The 19912-nt window shown below is 39.8% G+C and overlaps 1 pseudogene; it reads left to right on the top strand.

The window, feature by feature from the left end:
* Positions 1–589: 589 nt before the first annotated feature.
* The window catches only part of LOC122802380, a 67872-nt pseudogene continuing 48549 nt past the window's right edge, over positions 590–19912 (top strand).

Below are 19912 nucleotides of genomic sequence, written 5' to 3'. Positions count from 1 at the left end.
TCAATGACAAACAACTTCTTTTTCTATAGGAAGGCAACATATTCTAACACCTTGTTACACTATGGTAATAACCACCTGATTTGGCAGAAATAAAAACGAATTAAAGTTCAAATGATGATATTGTCTAGAAAAAATGAAACTTCTTCAAGAGATGTTTTATGATAGGAAATAGCCAAGATAAATATTGGACGAAATTAGTCAAGATATATTTAGGAATAGAGATGAAAGATATCCTGCTATATTAAAGTTTCCCCAAACATTTTAACCTTACAGCAACAAAAAAGGGGAAGACTATATTAAAGCTATGCTTTACAGCACGGGACACTGAATGATGAAGTCAAGATGATATTGCCCAAAAACTGGGAAGATGTTTTTGAAATCTATAATTTGACTAGAACATTAGGTTCACAATCTAAGATAGTTTATAAACAAGGGAAAAATTAAAAAAAAAAACTTTTGAGTATAAGTGTGACTATTTTGTGAGGAAGGACAGAACAAAGAAGGGAATGAAAAAAAATATGGAGCCTGTTCACAGTGTGTATATATCTATGAAAGTTGTAGCTTTAAATTAGGGAACTACCCAAAACAAATGAAACTGAATGGAATTTCCTATTGTGGCGTGAAAGGAGTTGTTTATGCAGGCCAGTGTCCTGCCTGTCCAATGTTTTATATAGGCAAGACTGAGCAGCAGTTAAGGAAAATAATCTTCTGGCATATTTATGCAGTGAACACAGTTGAGCCCACCAGTGCATTAAGTGAGAGTGAGTACAAGGTGAGAGACTTCCCAACTTCACCCTGTCATGCTTTGAAGAGCAGCACCAAAAACAGAGCTTATGCTGTTAGGGGACTTTAATACACCATGGTAAACCAGCTGTGGTGCCATAGAGGGATAAAGCCTTGACTGCAACCTAAGCAACCTTGAGATCAATTAATATTGGGTGTTTGACAGGACTGACAGGTAAGGCTTAGCATATCAACCCAGGGAGCTATTTCAAGAGGTGGTTCTGGGGGTGGACATTAGGCTACCAAAGCATTTCAGCAGTAGCTGTTATTGCAAGTGCAGGGGAGTATGCATCCATATCTGGGAGGGTATTGTGGTCTCTGCTGTAATGTGGGTCATCTGTCCCCCTGCCTAGGAGAGGGTCTAAGCCTAAATAAATATGACCTCATGCCAGGATGCCAGAAGGGGCACAAACCACCACTGAGGCTGCATGTATGATGGCCTCCCTTTTCCACTCTCATCCTCACTGAGGAATACCCAAGATGGGAGAAGCAAATGCACATGTTTGATGAGAGAGGAAAAAAAAATAATGATCCATGACAGAAACTAGAGTATTGTCTGACTCTGTGGCATAAAAGGATAAAGGCCCGACTATGATCCAAATTACCAGAAATCAACTAGAGGCTTATGTGCTGGAAGAGTTGGGTGGGGAAGATGGGAGTTAGATGGCACTGGATCACCCATCTTGGGGGAAGGAAGTCATGATTTTAGACACGCAGTCACTACCAGGCAAGTGGATGCTTGCACAGCAGCAAAATAGCCAAGACTGGGGACATGAGTAGTAACCCTCATATTTTTTGTGGATGGAAGTATGCGCAAGCAAGGGGATGGTATAGGATGCCTTGATGTGACACAGGTGCTCACATGAACCAGAAAGGTGGGGGTTACAACCTTTGATGTGGAAGAGGGCTTAAAACACCTCCATTGCTGCCTGGATGATATCCCCTCTGGTCATCTCTATTTCTCTCTCTCTTCCCTTTTCCAAACGAATGGTTTCTAGATACATTTTAAGAAGGCTTGAGGATCAGTAGACATAGCAACAAAAAGAATACAGAAAAATGAAACTAGAGTACTGACGACTATATATTTCTGGGCTATGTAGAACTAATTAGATTACCTACAAGACTGGCAATAACACAGGAGTAGCAGACATCTTAGACTTGATACTTTCAAAGACACCAGGTCACTTCACATACACAGGTACACTGTGTTCTTGTCTCATTGACCACCTACCTACATTTGCATGTTGGAAACGTACCCCACATCCTACTACTACTTTTATCAGGAGGGTAAGGGATTTGATGCATCTATAACTGAATCCAGAACAACATCACAAATATCAGTAATATTCATTCAGAGAAAAGTATCAATGGCAAGTTCATCTTACAATGCAGTACTCCTCCCTCTGGGTAAAAATGCAGCCAAGCTATCAAATTCTATAAAAGGAATCAGCAGCACATTAAGACAGGACCACTTATTTGCCATCACAGATAAGTTTACTAAAAACACCTCAGTGATGCAAGACCCCTAACAAAGTTTAAGATGCCTGACAGAGTTGGATTAATCTTTAAACTTACTACAGTCACAGTAGTCTGACAGATACTAGCTAAGATAAAAACCATGGGTCTCCATCATAGGTTCATAGATGTGTACTAGGCTAACTACCACACTGGCCTTTTTAAGCTAGCCATGCAGCTAATGTTTCTGACAAGTTCTGATACCTTTGATAAGTGAAAGCAAGGACTTGGGAGATGAAATATTTACAAGCAGAGGCCTGGGAGATGAGCCATTAGAGATATAGGTTCCAAACCAAGGATGATTTTCCTATTCCCCATCCATTTGTCCAAGTCACACTTGATTTGGGTTAGGGTTTTCTGCTTCACATGGATGGGGAGCCTGTTTTATAGACAGGTAGTCTCTTGGATACATACCTGTCTCTCCAGCAGGTTGTATTTATATTACAGGCAAGGTTTAAGCCTTTAGAATGGTTAACTCTGGTGCTGATTGTTTTGTGGATATGCTGGAGGTCCATTAGAGTTGAATCTGACAGTGCCTTGTATGTAAGGCATAGATCTCACCTCAATAGCCTGTATGAAACAAAATACAGAGATAGGGCTTTGGGTTGGTCTGCACAGGACATTTTATGTGCACCCTGTATTCTTTTAGTGAAAAACCACTACAGATGTTTCAATTGGTGGATGTGCCTGGTTAGGTACATACCAAAGGGGGCATTGTACTCAATGACAGGTCTGATGAATGCTGAGTACAGTGGAACAATGACCTCCATGGACCAAGATGCCATATTTTTATTTATAATTTGTCCAAAATACAATGATTTCCTCACTACTGTAGACACATGATAGCCAAAGGATAGATTACTGTCTACATATGGCCCCAAGTCCTTGACTACAGGGTCACCTCTTGGGGTGTGTTGACAATATGATACTTACTAGGGGGTTATTGACTTCTCAAAAGATACTGTTATGCATTTCTTTGCATTTAGCTTTAGTCCATGGCTGTGACACCATCTATTTGTCTGTGCTGGCCCTTCTTTGAGAACATTAGTATTTGGTGACTGGCCATTTTGTAAAGGTGGGTTCCCCAGTTCTATCTTCCTGGGTCCTGTCTGTGAGCCAGCTGGCTATCTATTGGGTGACATATGTGTTTTATACTTAACATCTTCAGTGTCTCAACAGTGCCCAAGTAATGTAGTATGTGAAATACCTTGGCCAGATCAAGGTAGGCAGTGTGAACCATTTTGCACTTGTCCATTGCTTTGGTGACCTTCTCAAAGAAGTCCAGCGGGATAATTCAGCATGACCTCTCCTTGAAGAAACCAAACTGGGTTGGGTCTAGTGTCTGAAAGTTTCCCTATATCATTACTGCTCATTTCATGATGATGATTATTTTCATGGCTTTGTATGTGAGACTAGTCAGACTTATGGGTCTGTAGTTTCCAGAATCTATAGATGGCATGTCTTTGGGCAGAGAGATGATGGTTGCCCTTCTCCATTCATGAGGCACAAAATTGGTTTGGAGGCTACAGTTAAGTAGTGATTCCAGAAGGCCTGACAGGTCATGCTTCATGCTATTTAAAAGGTAGCCTGTGATACTGTCAGGGCCCATCAGTGCAGTGTTCTTGGGCCTAGAGACAGCATTAAGGGCCTGTTCCTTAATGGTAGTAGGGTAGGTGTGTTTTATGGTATTTTCTGAGGGGTGCTGATGGAGGGGTAAAGTTAGAGCTGAAATGATCTGCTAGTTGTTTTGCTATATCTTCTGGCTTAGTATGGGTAGCTTCATTTACAATGAGGTCTGCACACAATTGTTTATTGCCTTTGAGGTTGCAGACATAGCTAAAGAATGCCTTGTGGTTCTCCTTGACATGAGAGGCCAAATTTGCCTCAAATTTGGCTTTGGTAAACGTTATCTGACTCTGTTTAGTTTAACAAGATTGATTTTATCCTGCTGAGTGATACACTTTCTAATTCTTGCCGTCATTTTCTTCTTTCTTTTAAACAGCCTAATGAAGTTTTGATTCCACCAGGGTGGCTTGTTTTTTTGGATTAGTTCTGTACCTATTCCTTTTGGGTACAGCTGCCTCTATGCAGCTATTAACATGCTTGTTTAGCATTTCTGTGAATATTTCCATCTAGGCATCAGTGTTCTCAGGGTTTATGGGTGTTTGAAATTTTGCCAGATTATCACTTAATAGTAGGAAGTTAGACTTGAGTAGTTCCTGAGCATTCTAGTGTTAGTTGGGGTTCCAGGATTTATTTTTATTTTAAAGGAGACTGTTTGTGGTCTGACTTCTCAGAGAGGACATTAACTAGGGGGTTGTGCAGCACACTTCATATTAATGAGGATCAAGTCACCCTGGTTAATGTACTGACAGTCTGGTCCACGGTGTTTGCTTTAAAAAAATCCAAGAATCACTGTACCTGCACATTTGGTGTCATATATGATTCCCAGTTAATAGTGGGGTAATTAAAGTTGCCCGTGAATATAGTACTGTGTTGAATAGTGAGAGTTTCCAGTAAACTCTAATATGTGTTATAGGTTTCCTGGATCATAGAGGTGGACCTATAGCTTGCAAGGAATGGAGAAGCTCTAGTGCATCATCATTTTTGACCACCCTTGAGGTATAGTTATTTTTTATGTAAATCAAGACTCCACCACCTTTAGTTCCTGCCTGAGTAGTATTTGGTCTAAATATATGGATGGCATTATAGCTTGCACTGCCAAGGTGCTGTGAGCAACTTTAAACCATGTCTCAGTGACACCACAAACATCAATATCCTCTAGAGTGAGGAGAGCTGGATGGGAGAGGAGTTTCTTGTTTAGACTCTTAGCATTGAGCAGTAACACCTTTAGATCTTCTTGTTTTTTATTAGGTATTTGGCAAGTGTTTTCAGTTTGTCATTGCCTAAAAAGGGCACTATGAGGGAGACAATGCTTTAGCTAATATTTGAAAATAAATATTTGAAAGCCTAGAAGGGAGATGTGCAGAGCATTCCTGGTCTACTGACCATCTCCTTCCATACCTACAAATATCGCACCCCCTTAGAATGACACCAGAAACAATGCCAATTATTAAAGTCAGTCATCTTCTGTTCATACTGTGACATTACTCTTGGAGAAGGTAGAATTCTACTCAGTGCTAGACTCATACCAACCGGGGACACATATTCCAAGATCTACATGATGCCTCTCTTCATATCGTCTTTGGAGGTATGTCTCAGGTCATTTATACCCACATGAAATCTGATTGAGTCATACTGGTCCTTGTGGTCTAATGATCTGAGTGAGTATGTAATATGGTGAATCCTGGCCCTGGATAAGCAACTGAGTGTGACTTTTCTCTTTACTCAGCTTGGTGAGGAGGACATCGCAATGGAGTCTCCACTGACCAATATTCTGGATTGTGTGGTGGCCTTGCCTTATGGGCTTAGAAGTAGAGGCTCAACGAGATGTGGCTGTATGTGATGTGGGTGTTGTTTTGAAGCAGTGCATTTGAGGCTGCTGAGGGCACTTGTTATGTGTGCTTCATGTAGGAGGTCTTTGGGGGTTAGGAAGGTTACATTTACGTGCCTCAGCATATGTGGGTCTATGTGGATGCTTCATAATGTGTGTTTCTGTGCAGAATGTTTATTACTGGCAACCTGACTGACATTATGTGAGAGCCCTGCCTCCAGTGAAAATGTATAAATATATCTCTCACATACCTTATCAGTTAGTTTGAGAATTAGCTGGTTGTTAGTAAACATGAGACAATTTCTGCATAACGGAGAAAGTGGGACAGTTCATATCCATGGCAACAGGCCCTAATGACAACATGCCCCCTGTCCTATATAAGACAGATAGCCTTCTTTAGTGTTACACTACTGATTATAATACACAGAAACATAAGAGAAGGTACAGTGCCTGACTTGTGGAAGCAAAGCGGAGTCACTTTAATACCAAAAGGAAACAAAACCAAAAATCAAAATTATCGAGCTGTTAATAACCCACTTTATTCTCCAGGTGAAGTCTATTTTTTGAACACATAACTACTTAGTTATGATCAACTGCCTGCTTACAATATTCTGTGTTCACTGTCTGTGTTTTAACTGTCCCTGTCTGCAGCTTCTGCCCCCCTCATTTCCTCTATGACCCCATCCATCACAACATCTTAGTGCTAGAATTCTAGACAAAGCCAAAAAGTAATGCAGGCATAAGGCCCAACATCAGGGACATATTTTAAATATTGTTCTTATAAACTTAGAAAGATGCTAGAATATCATGATTTGTACTACAATGCATTTTCTGAAGGATATGAAATGCAGAACTCAAATGCTGGTCATTATTTAGAGACTGCACTCCTCAAAGATTTACCAGAAAACCATTTTATAAGGAACAGAGTAATAATATGAGGTAAGCATTAGGACAATCTGAGAAATGCTGGATATTTGAGAGATATGCTTCCCACAACACTGTACATGAAAGATTTAGCACAATTTTAACAGACTGTCTGCATTTTCTTTTGAATTTCTCCCATTGACACTGATTCTATTACTTCATTTTGTTTTAACTAGTACTTCTATTAATAGAAGCTTGTTTTATTGTATTATCCTACAGGAATACTGCCCTTTTGTATTTATATTTCTTTCCCCTTGAAATCTTTAAACAACTAATATTGTTTTGCCTTGTGTACTCATTTAGTACTGCAGTTTATTGCCTATAATGTATCTTTGATGTGACTACCACACTGTGAATCCCCGTTGTGAATGCCTGCTGTTTCTGGTTTTACTGGCTCAGACCATCTTACTTTTGGATGATAATAATGTACCAGCAAGACCTCATCACACAACACAGGACTGGTAGGACTCCACTAGATGTGTTTGTTCTTATGTACAGCTGCTTCGGAGACAACAGAGTGACAGCAGAAATGCCTGCTGGAATTCCCATATTACATCAGCTAAATTCATTCATTCATGGATCTGTTGTTTGAAGCAATTGTTGAAGCAGCCCCCCCCACACACACACACACACACACACACCTTATTGTGCTCTAACTGGTCTTTGTATTAGGAAAGTCTTTATTTTACTTTGCCATATTTCATTCCCTTTGCTGTTATTAAAAACTGCTTCCAATGATTGACTAATTGTGTTATGTGACGTGCAATAATGGAGGTGGCTCAGCTTCAGTTCTTAATGATACTCTAACCAAAAGGGCTTTGGTTTGTGTGTTAAACATATATCTCCTTTTTTTGCTGTGAACAATTCAATAACATAGTTGTGCAATATCTGCATTTTTACTGCCACTGACACCCCATTTCTATTCTACCACCCCCAACTCAAATATATGCATTTCTTTCCCTCATGTATCTGTAGTTTCATGAAATAATTAAATTAGTATTACTGGCATGTTTATACCTGAGGTCAGGTATTGTAGTAGAACTGACCATGCTCATCAAAGTGAAATAATGAAGTAAGTGCAAAACTAAATGAAGGAATTCAACATGAGTGGTGGGCAATGTCTATGCAATTCAGGCAGTCCTTTCTTGAAAATTTTCCACATAAATATTTATTTTTTCCAAGCTGAAGTATTAATACATTTCGCTGTGCACTAGCATTGGCAGTATGTTGTCTGAAGCAGTCCAAGAGATGTCATCTTGCTTTGTTTGTAGAAAAAAAACACACTGATGTATGCAGCATTTTTGATAAAAACTTGTTTCCGTCTTTCTCACCAAAGAGCACATACATAATCTAAGGTTATGAGTTTAATTATTGGAGAAACATGAAAACATAACAAATGGCTGCAGTATTCATTATGTGCTTCATTTTCCTCGTTTGTTGTTTGTGAAACTAGTATCTGATCATCTAGACATACTGTGAAGCAAACACTAGTTTTGCCACAGTAGTAATTAATACGTGCCGTTGAAGTTGGGAGGGCAGAGGGTTATGCACTAGAGTTCCATTATAAGAATCAAAGCCTACTGCTTGGAGTAGCATTCTTGCCCAGGAGAGGTTATATCTTATGCATGGAAACTGTTGCCATCCTGCCTTACTGTCCATACTCCAAGTAGATGCTGTAAAGTACCAAACTTTTCTTTGTTGAACAAAGCCTATTGTGTTCAGATACTTTCAGTCCTGCCTGCTCAGTCAACAAAACGTGTAGTAAGACATGCACATTTTATCCAATAGTCTCTGAACAAACTGGCATTTTGTACTGGAGTAAGAGTTTCACTGGTCCTTACTCAAGACAAAAACTGCTATTTTTTTCCTCAGGCATAGTTGTTAGGTTGTGGTTTGGCTCAGGGTCATTGCTTGTTACATGATGCAATGATGTTAGCTTGAGCTGAACCATTATTTGTGCAATCTTGAGAGCCCAGCATATAGCAGAAACAGCAATACTTTAACAGATTTTATAATGTTATAATTTTTCCAAAAGGCAGCAAACTCAGAATAAGAATGTGAATATTAAAGAAGATAAGAAGAATGAAACCTGCAGCGTTACTTGTGTGGGTTGTCGTGTCCCATTCATGCTGATCATTTTTGAAAGGCAAACCACTCTCAGTGCTTTTCTTATGCATTAGCTTAATCACAATGCTGAATTTGCAGCATTCAGTACCACAGTTAAGCACATTAAATGACAGAAAATTACTTCAGCTGAACAAGAAATACAAAAAGCTGCTTTTCTCATTTAATAAATTCCACACATTCAGTACTGTGAGTACACACTGTGTGTGTTGTGCCTTTCAAGCATTATTGAAATGATTGGAACAAGGCAGTCACCTCAAGTAAAACTGCATGAGTGATTAGCAGTGGCAGGGGCTCAGCTAGCACATTTGGCTTTAGCGCTGAAAGACCAGAAGGCTGTGGGTTCCATTCCCAGAGACTGGATTAGTAGTCAAACTGCCAACACTGTAGTGCAGCATTAAGAGTGTGCTGTCCTTCAGATGAGACATTAAAATGAGGTCCCATCTGCCTGAGCCAGTATTACTTCAGGTGAATGTAAACAATTCTCAGCACCTATTGAAAAGAATAGAAGAAGATCCCTAATGCCCTGGCTAAATTTCCCACTGGTAATATAAAAAACACTTTAGGTTTCCATTGAAAAGTGGGACTAACCTGCTTAAAGAATACATAAATAAATAAATTTAGACCAAAGTGCATCAGCTGTCAACATTAAGGAGTTAACAGGAGCTATCTGGCCAGGGAATAATTTAGCACTACCAAATTGGTACAGGCTCACTGCTGACTATCTGTGACATGTAACAACAAAATGCAGAAATATGGATCATTAAAATATATAAGTAGGAGAGACACACAGAACAATTTAATGCATAATGTGCTATACTTAGGATGCTGAAACCATTCCAGGCTACGTATCTAGGATGTGTTGATTTGTAGACTTTTGTTTAACGTTTTAAAGTAGACTGGCAATGTTACATTGGACCTAGCTGTACCTTTTAGTATGTGTATTCCATAAAGAATTGGTATCGTGCCTGGGACTGGTTCTGCAGTTTTGCCTGGTGCTTGTAACAATAAGTTATTTATTTATTCATTTATTTACCAGGATAGTGCACTAATCAATATTGACCAATTTTAGGCTCATATACATTTTAGTGAACAAGCACAGTGCACTGTACAATCAAGCAGAGTGTGAGGTACAATATATACAGGGTTCCTATTAGAACACCAGATGCTTGAAATGTCGAATGTCATATGGTCGACACCATATGATTGACATTTTAAGAGTTCGAAGGTTAAACGTAATGGCGCCGTACTGTGAAGAATGAGAGAATTTCCCTTTTCTGCACTGAAGTGCGGTCTCAGAGTTGGTATATTTAAGTAGGGGGGTGTGGGGGGTGCAGGGGGGCTTGCCCCTACTCGCACCGTTAAAGTAAGTTTTTCTTTTTTTTTTTTAATTGTATATACGATCTTTCAAACTTTGACCATATGTTGTCGAACATATGTGATTCGAAGTTTTGAAAGTTCGAATATATAATATAGACCCTATATACATTAGTTTCTAAAGTGGGTCAGTCTTCAATGAATCTTGAGAAAGGAGAAGAAAATCAGAAGGGAAATAGGTTAGGTGATATGTCCTATGTTGAAGCAGAAGCATTTGGCTTGGATGAAGAAGTGTTTTTTGAGTTGCATTCTGACTTTGGAATAAGTGTTGATCGGGAGAGCTTGAGAAGGGAAAGCATGTTTAGTCCTGTGGAGTTTGATTCTTTGGAAATGGGAGCTGGTGTGAGTAATGTCCCAGGTTGTATTATGAGTTTTTTTTCATGAAGTCAAGCTGCAAGGGTAGTAAACTTGTGAAGGTAGAGTAATTTATAGAATTGGGATCCTAAAAGTAGGTTAGATCTTTGTTTTATGTGTAGCCATTTGGCTTTTTCTAGGGTAAACAGTAATGTTCACAAGGAGGCAAGTTTGTAATGAATGAGTAGATGCTATTATAGATAGTCTGGAGTGTGGCAATGTTTTTCCTGGAGGCAGAAGCAAAAATTAGGAGCCCATATTCAAGTTGAGAAAGGAGAATCCTTTTGCCAGTGGCTGCTCTGGCTGGTTGAGGTAGTAAAAGGGAGATCTTTTTGGCCCAGAAGATAAAGGAGTTTCTTTTGGCTCTTATAGTTTATGTGTGAATGAAAGTTTACTGATTGATCAAGCCATAGTCCTAGGTATTTGATCATGGAGGTTGTCTCTATGGAATGGTTGTGTAGGGCAAAGACAGTTAAAGAGACAGGTGCTTGGTGAATTTTCTGTGGAGTTCCAGAAAGCATAGCTTTGGTCTTGGTGAGGTTGAGAAGTAGTTTATGGTTTATGGGTCATTGGTGGAGCTCATGCAAGTCCAACTGAAGTTGGCATTGAATGTTGGTGTGAGAGTGACCTGATCAGTAAATGACCATGTCATCAGCATAAAGGATATATAGGAGATGAGGAAGGTCACAGGAAAGTTTATTAATGAATATTGGGAAGAGAATGCTATAAGAATTCATCTTTGTGGTACACCTTTGGTAATGGGTGCAGATTTTGATTGGGATTCTCACCCGTTTGCTCCAGATTGGACAAAGTAGGCCTCACAGAACTTTGTTTTGTGATTTGATTCCTTTGTATTGCTTGTTAACTTTTTAGAGTAGACTGGCAGTAACACACTGGAACTAGCTGTACATCTGAGTGTATGTGAACTATGAATAATTAGTATTTTATCTGGAACTCATTCCTTCCTTGTGCCTGTTTTTGCAAAGATAGGCCCTCAGTTGGATAAAATGGAGCTCACAGCACCTTGTTTTGAGGTTAGATTCCTAGCTGGGGTATTGGGCTGACTTCTGTGAGGAATTTGTATGTCCTTCATGTGTCAGCATGGCTCTGAATTGCAACCTAAGTCCAAAGATATACAAGGAGATTTTGATAGTCCTCAGAAATGCCCCTAAATGTGTGTGTGTGTGTGTGTGTGTGTGTGTGTGTGTGTGTGTGTGTGTGTGTCTGAATTTCCATGTGTCTGTAACATAATGTTGTAAATCAGGTACTATGAATGGATAAATGGATGAATGGACTGAAGACAAACTGCAACAAAGGAAAATGAAATTCCAGTTAAACTCAGCCATAGTTTTAGTTTAGTTAAACTCTATGTTTGCTGTTTGAGCTACATATTCCTCATTTTTATTTTAATGTAATTCCTGGAGTCAAAAAATATAGGAGGAGAGTGATATGGCTTCTCTGTACATCATAAATAACAAGTCTTGGGTTGAAGTAAATAATTGTCCCTAACTCTGGGGAGTTCAGCAAATTATGGTTCGATTCCTACAACCTTCAGAAATGCACTGCACTTGAGCACATGAAGGTGACATCCCCTGTGCCTTCAGATTAGCCTTGATATATAGTTCTTATGTGTTTAAGTATTTTAAATATATTGAAATATTAAGTAACTAATGTGTAAACCTTAAAAATATGCCTACTTCTAAAGTAGCTTATATAAAAATACAGTTTGGATGAATGAAAAGGAAACTTTATTTAGCCACTAATGAGAAAGATAAGTGCTGTAGTTAGCAGCTAGTACAAAATGGTTCCACTTCATATGGCAGTATTTTTGTTTTTGTGACTGGCTAGTAGCTGTGCCGATTATGGGAACAGCCTTTGCGTTACAAATGTGGTCAATCTGTTTTCATTTATTTGATAAGTAGGTATGAACATCAGACACAAGTGATGTTCTTCCTATTGATCAATGCTGCAGTAGCCTTATCTATAGGGGATATATCCTGCTAAGGATATAACAGCTGGTCAGCTTACATAGCTTCAGGGCACATTCCACTTACCCAAACTGTCAAGCAGCTCGATCTGAACTGTCTGAAAGACAAGTTTGGGCATGAAGCCCTTCAGAGTTTTTTGCCAGTAGAGACAAGGAATTGAGCCCTGAAAGGACAAAGGAAAAAAGTAGGAATAACCAAAAATAAATGTTCACACCCTAGCATAAAAAACACACCAAAAAACAAGGGGGTGGAGGGAGAGAGTGGTTACTGCAAAAGTGATCATTCGAACATCTACTGTTATGGTAAGTTCAGCTTACACAACTATACTACGTTCTTCATATTTATCACTATTGCAGTAGCCTTAGTTATATGAGTAGATTATCATAGCTAATTATATTTGGGAGGTGGAAGGAGACGAGTCTAGAAGCTCCTAAAGAATGGTCCCAACAAAGGATGATCTGGACCTAGAGAAGGAATCCCGCTTATAGTGTTTTCTAACAGTATGTACAGAGGACCAAATAGCAGCTTCTAGAATACTTCTAGAATCCAACTCTTTCCAAAAAGCCACTGAAGAAGCCACAGTCCTTGTAGAGTAGGCATTGACCTTGCTTGTCATGGTGAGAATAACAAAAGGTAATAGCCTTAGACAACAATTTTGAAATAGCCTCTTTTGACACCAGTTGCCCCTTCTTCTTAAGTTCACAAGAAATGAACAATTGTTCCGATGATCTGAAATATTTATTTCTGTCAAGACAGTACCTATGTTGTCTGTGGATGTCCAAGGTTTGGCGTATCCTTTCTCTCTCATTTTTACATTCAGAAAAGAAAACAGGGGGATGGACAGTTTGACTTAAAGTAAACTTGGATACCACTTTAGGCATAAAAGGATTAGTTCTCAAAGAAACCCTGTCCTTGTGGAAAATGACTCACCAGAAGAGCTTGCAACTCAGACACCCTTCATGCAGAGGTAAGTGCAATCAGTAAAAAAAAACAGTTTTCCATGTTAAAATCCGCAAGTCAACCAGATTAGCTGGTTCAAATGAAGCAAGTGTTTATTTCTCTAACACAAAATTAAGATGCCAAGGAAGGGTCAATGGTTTACTTGGAGGCCTCCTAGGCAAAACTCCTTTCAAGAAAACCTTGACATGTGGCTATCTTGTAAGTGGGGGAATCCATGGGCAGGCATGCTAAAATGGCCAATAAAAGAACTTTTGATACAGGAACACTAAAGGCCATGGGATACTAACTCATACAAATATTGCTAAACCAGAGAACAATTAGCCCTGAATGGGTGCTGGCTATGTTGTTGGCACCAACTAGAAAACTTTTTCCATTTACTAGTATATGGTTTTCTAGTAGCAGGCTTTCTTGTCTTCATTAGTACCTGCCACACATTCTCAGAAAACAGGTCTCTAAAAGGAATTCAATCCCTACCATCTGGGCAGTTAACTGAAGAGGATTGATGTTGGGGTTTATCAAGGATTGATGCTAGGGTGTATCAAACCCCCCTGTTCTTGTGTGAGAGTAGATCCATTTCATGAGGAAGTTTGTGGTAACTGCCCTTGGCCACTTCAAAAAGAAGGGAGAACCATGGCTGCCTGGGCCAGAAGGAAGTCACCACAATGATCCAGAGGGATTATTTCTGAATATTCAGAATTACCCAGGATATTAATGAAAGGGGTAAAAAGGCATACAAGACCATTCCTGCCCAAAGAAAAGAAAAGACATCTGTCTTCCAAAGTAGAATTTTACCAGTTGATTGTTTAGAAAAGAGGCAAAGAGGCCTACTAGAGGAACTCCCCACAGATGTATCAAATCTTCTAAGATGCCCAGATGTAGTTTCCATTCATGAGGGTCTGCCCTGGTCCTGCTCAGTTTGTCTGTGCCACACGGTTTTGCTCTGATGGAATATAGGATACCTATAGAGTGAGACTGTGCTGTGAAATTATATCCCAAACTAACATGGCTAGTCTGCAAAGGGGGTACAACCTGGTTCCCCCTTGCTTGTTGATATACCACATTACTGTGGTATTGTCTGCAACCACTTGAAGAGATCTCAGGGACTAAAGATGGTTCAGAGACCTGACTGCCTTGATCAGGCAAACATATCCTTGATATTTATGTGCTTGCATCTGCCGTTGGTGTCCAATATCCCCTGCACTTTTATCTCTCCTGAAATGGTTCCCCAAGCAAAGTCTGAAGCATACTGGTGAGTGACTGCTTTTGAACAGGGAGGAAAAATGGGAGACCTTGATTTAAGGATATCTGTTGTCTCCACCAAGTGATTTATCTTCAGACAAACCCCAGTAATAGGATCTGATAATACAAAGGGTGTTGATGATGGGACCAAAGAGATTTTAGATACTACTGTATCTTTGTCATGTGGAGTCTTGCCAGAGGTATCATGAGAATCATAGATCCAATGAGATTCAAAATTCTGAGGTATTCCCCCACAGTGACTGAAGTTTGAGTGGAAAAAAAATTAGAAAAAGATTCAGATAAAGATCTGTTTTGTTCCTGTGGAAGAAAATCTCTTTGACTTGAGGTGTCTAGTTGACACCCCAGGAACAGAATCCTGTGGGAGGGAGTCAAAAAAGACTTTTGAATGTTGTCTTGGAATCTCAGCTTGTGCAAGAGATCTCTCGCCCAAGAGAGAGATTCCTGACATTTGGAAAAATATTCTGCAAAGATAAGCAAGTTGTCTAAATAGGGAAAAATGGAGATACCCTGTAGCCTGCAATGAGCTATAACTGGAGGTAGACACTTTGGGAACACTCCTGGTGCACTGGATAATTTAAAAGGCAAGGCAAAGAACTAATTATGTGATCCAGACACACAAAACCTTAAAAAAACACCTGAAGTCTGGAAGAATAGGAATGTGATGATAACCATTTTTAAGTCTAGTGTTACCAGGAAACTTGAAAGAGGAAGAAGAGGCAACAGGTGTGAAGCCACTTCATTTTGAATTTGGGCACTATCCCAAACAGGTTTAGGAAAGAAAGATCCAGAATTGGTCTCCAAGCATTCTTATTTATTTAACATTTGTTAACTGGGAAAGTCCAACTTGGAATGAAGCCAATTTTCAGTGGAAGCCTGGGAAAAATGCTCCAGATGTATGTCTTTGTGATGTGGGAGGAAACCAGAGCAGACAGAGGAAACCCACATAAATGCAGGGAGGACATGCAGACTCCACACAGAAAGCACCCCAGCCAAGAATCAAACTGAAGAACCTCCTGCTGTGAGGCAACAATGCTACCGCTGCACCACTGTGCCATTTTCTTTCTGTGGATCTAGGAACATCCTTAAATAAAACCCCTTCCCCACCTCGGAAGGAGGAACTGGTTCTATCATCCCTTGGGACATCACGTGATGAATAACAGGCAGAAATGAAACAGTCTGATCTGCAAGATAAAGAATGACCCTCTGGAAAGGAGGAATTTCCTCCCACTGCCATCAGTAATCCTGATGAATGATTTTCATAACCCATTTGACTGAAACAATCTGTTGCCAAACAGAAAGGCTGGGGGGTGCACAAGGTCTCTTGAATAGTTCAAGGTAAAAGTGATACCCTTACTTTTTAAATAAGTTGGATTACCTTTATCTGTAAGTCATGGTAAGCAAAACTATATTGATGCAAGTATTAAAAAAATCATAGTAATATCAGTAAAGCTGAAATCACTGCATCTTACTACAGATGTGACTAAAATGAAATACAGATGCATTTGACTCTGTTAGACTAAATCAATGTTCCTACATATTGAGCACTCTATGTTATTTTGCCTTGTGTGAACTGTTATCAATTGAAAAGTAATCAAAAGCTGTTTGATGTTTTTATTTCCTAACTTTATTGACCTGAAACAAACCACTTCTGTTGATATTATCAAACTAGTCTGAGGGAGAAACTAATTGTGAAACTTCTGAGAGAGTTAGTTGGCTACAATCACCTGCATTAGAAGATTAAGTACAAACTTGCAGTTTTAAAAGTACTGTATTTCTTTTTTTCTGTTACCTAATTGTGTGTTTCAGTGAATAGTGTGCTGTGTGTCTCTCTGCTATGAGGGAGTGGTGGTCTCACTTCTTTGTTATCTGATATTTAACTGTTAGCCTAGAGGGCTTCCTCTGTACTTCAAGTGCTAGCCATAACATTTGAGAATTCATTTTATGCTCAACTTCTGACAGACTTACTTGGCTCCAATCACCTGCATTAGAAGCTGAAGTTAAGAACAAACTTGCAGTTTTAAAAGTACTGTATTTTATTTTTTCTATTACCTAATTGTGTGTTTCAGTGAATAGTGTGCTATGTGTCTCTCTACAGTTAGTTCCCCACCCACCTTCCCTGTTCTTGTTTTGGTGTTAGTGTTGGTGGCTCTGAAATTGCCTGCCCCTCCTGTAAGTCTGTATTTGAACACTTCTCCAGAGTCCATCTCATTTGCTCACTTAACCGAGTACAGTTAGATCATATTCTGAGTCTAGTGTTCACTCTACTTAATACAGAGAGAAGGTTTGAGAAGGCCAACCCACTTAGGTTTTTCCTTCCTCTCTCCTTGCACTTTACAAACAAAAAAAATCTGCACTTTATTCATCTGCTTTTACTGTATTTGTGCTTCCTCCTACTTTATTTTGCTTTTGCCTCTTCTTAAAAGTACTCAATTTTATTTATTCTGCTGCATTTATTACTGCTCGGTAGTAGCCTAATTAAATTGTAACTGTTATTCTAAGTTTTTTGGTTTAAGCACTTGGGCTTCATACTGGTTGTTTTACATTACAAAGGTTTGTGGTCTGCACTGTTGTGGCAGGACAGGTGACTTACATCCATCTAAGCTGGGAATTGCTGATTGAAGGCTCAGTGTCTGCTATTCTAAAAGTGTATTAGTTCTGGTTTAAGCACTTGGGCTTCAGGCCAGTTATTCTACATTAAAAAGGTTTGTGGTCTGCACTCTTGTGGGAGGAGAGGCTGGATTCTGACCTTCTGAGCTGGGAATTTCTGGTCACAGGCTTATTGTGCCTGCTTATTTGAACTGGTTCTTTCCGAAATTGGTGTGCCTTGTTCCTGTAGCATAGACCAGATTCAGGCCTGCTGAATCTAGCTTTGTTTGTATAACTCGAGCACTGATCCAGGTCATCTTTTTTTGGAGAAGGTTCCCGTGCACCCTACTAGCAGGAGTGTGCAGTTAGAACTTGTCTGATTGAAGACTGCTGGAACAGGGCTCAGTTTGAGCTTTTTTCTGGTTAATTGGGTGACTTGTTTAAATCAGTTTGTTCGTTTTCTATTGTTTTATATATATATAAAAATTGCACTTTATTCATCTGATTTTACTGTATTTGTGTTTCTTCCTACTTTATTCCTAGGGGCATTGACTACAACTCTGATCTGAGATATATAACAATAAGTATCATTTTCTGTGCATTTAAAGTATTTTTTGATTGTATCTGCTTTATTTTCTGAAAAAATATACTAGTTTCTTGCCTTTCTAAGCTAGTATAGTCCAGTTTTCAGGTTAGTGCTGAATTCAAGGCTGTGTTACAAATCTCTTTGTTTGCCCATACCTTACTTGGATAGAAGGAAGTTTCTCTGTTCACCTGTGAGAGAAGGAAGCTTTGAGCAGCCTATCTGTCCCTGGAGGAATGGTTTCTGCCCAGAAAGTAGTAGTTTATTGGCCATTTTGGGCTAATTTCTATTTCTTTCATTTCCCTGCTATAAAAATGCATTTGCCTGGTTTTGTGCACTGGACAGCACTGATTAGCTAGGGTATAACTATTCCTGGCTCCATAAAGTCTCCTCTTCAATTGTTCCCTTGGAACTAGACAAACTTTCAACTTAAGCACTCAAGCCATTCATTTCCCAATCCGGCATTGCTCAAAATTTGTAGCAAGCACTTATAAACCTTAGCACTAGACCCCCCTATACTGTACAGAAGGACAAGGCTCTCTATTCGACCTTACCAGCCATTCAGTAAAACAGTTCACTGTACCTATCCAGGCATGTCCAAAGGGCAGTTTTAGGTGTACTCTCCAGTCCAACTGTTGAATATGGGCATTCTGAGGCAATGTTACAACTGCCTCATGTACACAGACAACCCTCTCCTCCTACCACCAAACACTAATACATGCGAGAGATGCAATTATACAGGCAAACTGGGGGCTAAGCTCTCTCAACCCAAGACTGGATCAGACAGTCAAGAGGAGAAGGGAAATATTTGCATCACAACACCAGTCTCACACAGACCCATTAAACCAGCATCGGCAAAAAGCACACATAAATACACGAAAACATACTTGGATGCTCTAAATAAAAATCTGCAAAAGCAACAGAGACCTCCAAAGCAGACATCCAAGCAACCTCCACCCCCAACACAAACCCTAAAACACATACTTCATAAAACCAGTGTGCCATGCAATCACAGCCCTTAAGGCAAAATAACATACCCAACATACTAGTAATAGGTGACTCTATAGTCAGGCACACTGATGTCCCACTCACTAGGCTGAATAAGGAGAAGGTTACTGTTAGCTTCCTGTCAGGTGCCAGGATCCACCACATAACACAAGCACTCGGGTCACTCCAGAACAAGTACAAATATGACTCTGTCACTGTCCATGTTGGTGTGAATGACCTGAGATGTACCTCTATGGGCTACATGAAAAGAGACATGGAAGAGCTCTCTGATCATGTAACCCAGGCCGGTATGACCCTTACCCTGAGTAGCATCCTACCCTCGCCAAGAATGATATTTCAACAATTGGCTAAGTTTCTGGTGTCATTCAAAGGGGATCCAGTGTCTGTCCACCTGGGATGATGTGCTCGACAAGCCACGCTGCTTTACTAGAGATGGCTTGCACCTGTCACCCTTAGGCTTTCAAATACTGACCAAGGCTCTTGCCACCCCCATAGTGCCTTTTTTAGGCAAGGCTCAAAAGACAAACCCATCGCCATAAATAGCACAAGTAACAGAAAACTGAGGGTAATGCTACTCAATGCCAGAAGTCTAAACCTCAAAATGTACGCACTCGAGGCACTCCTCAGTATGGAGAAAATCGATATATGTGCAGTAACAGAAACCTGGTTTAAGGCTCCAGAGAGCACCCCAGCACTACCAGGCTACAACTCATACCATACATTTCAGCCACAGAACCCGGACCAAAATACAAAAGGTGGGGGCGTTTCCATATTCATCAAGGATACCCACACCTCCAGGTTAGTGGCACAGCACGATGCTTCAGAGATCATCCACGTGCAACTAACAACAGGCAAAACTGCAATTCAAATTGTAGCTTGCTACAGATCACCCACCATGTCCCAGGACCCCATTCCATGTTTCTGGAAACACTGGGAAACATAAAGGTCCTACCAAATACCCTAATATTGTGTGATTTCAATTACCCAAACATTAAC

Source organism: Protopterus annectens, chromosome 5.part0 (genome assembly GCF_019279795.1).
Source record: "Protopterus annectens isolate FY-2018-M chromosome 5.part0, PAN1.0, whole genome shotgun sequence".
Lineage (NCBI taxonomy): Eukaryota > Metazoa > Chordata > Ceratodontiformes > Protopteridae > Protopterus > Protopterus annectens.
This window is presented reverse-complemented; position numbering and strand designations above follow the sequence as displayed.